We start from the raw sequence: 4,464 nt of genomic DNA, 5'->3' as shown, positions 1-4,464 counted from the left end.
GTCAACAAAGCAAAACATGTTTTAAGTACAAATATCAGTAGCGCTCTAAATTTTCTAGCTGAAGAACAGAACAAAAAAGAATATAATACAACAGCAGCATTTATAAATACAGTTTCTAAATGGTTTACATTAATTACATCACGATCTTCAAAATTAGCATTATTATATATATATATATATATATATATATATAGGAAAAGTACCAGGAAATAAAATTAAAGAAAAACAATATGAAGATAGCATACAGTTTTTATATTCAGTTAAAGAATTATTTAAAAATATGGAAATAGGCCGACATTTTAAACTTGTTCAACGTGGTAATGATTACCACACAATCTATTATTGAATTAACAGAATATTTGATAATCGAAAGAGATTAATATGTTTTAACAAGTCGCTTCACCCAAGATTGTGTCAAAAATTTATTTTCGGGGATTAGAGCAAAACATCAAATACCAAATGCATTACAATTTAAGCAGGATTTAAAAGAACTTTGTATATCTCATTATATTAGACCAAGTAAAAATTCTAATCAAGATGACAGAGAATTTATTTGTAATTTTTTGAGTAAGTCCAAGAAAATTAATTATGAACCATTTCCAGATATTTCAGAACCTAAAACAAATATCCATCTTTCTAATATTCAATTAAACATGCTATACAATATTGCTGGTTATATTATTCATAGTATTGTTAAAGGTAATGCTGTAATATGCAATTCATGTTTAGATTCTGTTGGATGTAAAAATTATACAGGTATAAGATATTCAAGATTGGTGCAATTAAAATGTTTTAAAAAAAAAACCTTATTCTTTATGAACGAACAAGTTTTTGAATGTATTTTAAAAATGGAAATAATTATTCGCAAATATCTTCGATATTTAAAAAACAGTAAATGCAACTTTAATCATTTCTTTTTTGAAAAAATGCAAACCATTAAATACGAACGAAACAATAAAAAGCTGTAATCAACTATTTACAAAAATAAAGAAGCGTTTTATAGGATACCGTCTCAGAATCGCATGTCAAAAAGGTCGTTTAAAAAATACAGTACACAACAGTAAAACAATGGCAATGCATTCTGTGATCAAATAATTTGTTTGTAATATCGATGTATTTATAAACTTGTTTTTATCTTGACATATTATCTTTTTTCTTATATGTTTTTATATTAATAGAAAATTAATACTATAAAAGAATAAACAATCTACACTTCAAGTTGTTTCGTGATTTATTGTATCTCTCTTATTTGAATTAGCCTGAATTTTGTAGTTTTCTCATTAGTTCCGTCATGTTATTTTTGACCTTGATTCAGGCAATAGGCGCGAACATGTTGAATGGCCAGACTCTGATATAAGGATTCTAGAACTGACATATTCACTATGACATCTGGTGATAGAAAAAAAACTATTCTGAACCCTGCCATCAGTGTTCGTGAATCTGTGACCTGTATGATTAATTTCTGAAATAAATTACGTTTTCTCGGAAAATGGAAGGAGCAACATTTTCACCGCGATCGAAAGTCAAACGTCCTGAATATTGTTCGGTTACGGTTGTTAAAGCAACTCTAATAAGAATTTAACGGTCCGTTTTCATAATTTTCCGAAAGCCAATAAACATGTGGTGTATGTAAAGAATATTTTTGGAAACTTGGAAAAACGTGATAAAGTAAAAGAACGGATGCATGCTTTAAAAATACAAAATATCACTTGTAAGACAAGAGTGTGTTCACTACATTTCAAACGGGAGGATTATATATTCCCAGGTAAGCCAATATTCAAGCATCAAAGGCAAAAGATTAGATGACACATTAACTTCTGCAAATGTGTTACATGATCGTTGAGACATAATTAATGTATAGTTATACAGAAATTAATTTATACATTGATTTATAGACGTTTCCTCAAATAGAAAGAAGTTGAAACAAACCGCTGTTCCGTCGTGTAACTTGCCAGCAGGGAATGGAAGTAACTCGTTACTTGTAACGAAGTTACAGTTACAAGTTACTTTTTTGGTAACTTTACTAGTAACTGCGTTACTTTTTTTCTTTGGTAACTGTAACGGTAACGAAGTTACATTTTTTTGATAACGGTAACGAATTTTACAGTTACGTTTATCGTTACTTTGTACATGATTGGACACGATACGACACAAGCCACTTACACTGTAAAAAAATTTCGTAAATTTACACATATAATAAATATAAAATACATTACATGATTTGTTCTGTAAATATAAAAAATCATGCAATTTTACAGAAATTACAGTAATTCCACAAAAATTATGTAAATTTGTTTTTATTGTGTAAATATATTTTATTTTATATTGAAAATTGTGTAAATAGCAGAATATTTTGAATATTTTCTGTAATTATCCAAATTTTAGTAATATTACGTAACATAAAAGAAATTTTTCGCGTATTGTTATTAAATGTATAATAATATATAGTGCGAAATATATTTGTCATATTATCGTTCTTGTAGCTACACATACACATTGTAATTGTACTTCCACAATCTGCTTAGTTCCAAACCAAGAAATTATTTTTATTTGCATATTGCAAATTTACAAATGTGTGGACGTTTACAACTATTATAGTGGATCTCAAAATTATCCAGCATAATAGTTATAATTTTACATAATTTTTTACAATGCGCTTGAGACTAGAGAAGCCTCTAGGCCAGTCCGCTGTGATTGTTGGTCGTCGATTTAAAAAAAAGTAACGGAAAAGTAACGAAAAGTTACTTTCTCAAATAACGGTAACTGTAACGAGTTACTTTTAAAAATCGATAACTAGTAACGGTAACTTGTTACTTTTCCTACTCGGTAACGAGTAACTGTAACTTGTTACTTTTAAAAAGTAACTTTCCATTCCCTGCTTGCCAGATACATATGAAGTACTAGATCCTAAAAAAGCAGAACGTGACAATGCTCGTTTACAAAGGAGAAAAAACAGGAATTTCAAGCAAGCAAATTTATCACATTCAAGCATACAAGTTGAAAATCCTGATGTTGTTCTGGAGGTTAAAGATGACAATGAGCCCATGGACGATCCTATAGTTGGTTCTGTGAATGACATTAACACAATTGTATCTAAATCTTCCACTACTCTCTTATTTCAAGATATTGGTGTACAAGTGAATAGTGATGATATTATTATCATACCAAAATTTTCGAATTTTATAAAGAATGAGAGAGATTTAAGTACTGTTATAGGAATTAATTCTTTCAAAGTTTTGAACTGCATTGTGGAACTTGTAGAGCAGGCCTTTAGAAATTATTTGGAGCACAGCAATGTGAAAATGAATTTATATGATAAAGTAATTATGACCTACATACTTGAAGTTTAAACACAAAATATATTATATATCACATGTAGGGTCCTATAATATATTATATTATATATTATATAGTTTACTAGCTATTTTATTTCCTTGTTATATCGCAACAAATTGTAGACGAGTATTTTATGAGATGGTGAATTTATTGAGTGAGACTGTAAAAATGGCAATTACTTGGCCATCAAAGGAAGTAATATTGAAAAATATGCCGAAATGTTTCGAAGGGTTTGAAGACGTTAGAGTAGTGATAGATTGTACAGAAATATATTCATATAAGAGCCAAAAAAACTTTGTTGTGAGGTACTAACTTATTCTAATTATAAAAAGTCACGAACTGGTAAAATAATGACTGGTGTGGCACCAGACGGAAGTATCGTATAAGTAGGAATACTATGGGGATTCTAACTCAGGTCCTCTGAGGGGAGCGCGGGGTGCGGGGGATACTCGTAGGCGAGGGGAAGCGTAGCGCGGGGATTCTTCGGTGGTGGGGGTATGACGTCATGCGGAATGGCAGTAAGATTTTGGGGACTGCAGTCACGTACAAGACAACAAAAAAAACATCACAAAAAAAAAATGAAATATTGCCGTGAACAAAAAACAAATAGTTATAGAACGAAAAGTGTTACAAAGGGTATATGCTCCAACCGTTTTTCGACCAAGATATAGCGTAATGTAATTTTTCTGTTGAAACAACGTTTATTAATTATTTTAAATACCTAAATACAACCAAGTTTCGTAATTATTGAGAGTAGGTATAGTAGGCGAGTTCTAATTCTATGTGGCTAGAGCGCGGAGAAGGTCCCCCGGTCGCTGCCGCGACCCCGCGACCACCCCAAAAATGCATTGCGGGCCGCCGCCGCCGCTGTCGCCGTGGGCCGCCACCACCCGCCCATAGAAGTACGACAACCTTTTTTCCTTTCGTCTTTTTTATGACTTAGTTTTCACAATACGCTGTGTTCTTATTTTACTAGAGCAAAGGATGGGTAGTAAAATTAAGTACATATATGGCGATGCGAACGAATTTATTTTATTCACATATTATACCAATTTTTTTCATTTTTTTTTTTTTATAATATTCTTTTCGCGATCAGCAGCGTTCGAATATGATCGGTGAATCAGACGT

The sequence above is a fragment of the Trachymyrmex cornetzi genome, unplaced genomic scaffold (assembly GCF_001594075.2).
Source record: "Trachymyrmex cornetzi isolate Tcor2-1 unplaced genomic scaffold, Tcor1.1 scaffold260, whole genome shotgun sequence".
Lineage (NCBI taxonomy): Eukaryota > Metazoa > Arthropoda > Insecta > Hymenoptera > Formicidae > Trachymyrmex > Trachymyrmex cornetzi.
Note: the sequence above shows the minus strand (reverse complement) of the source record.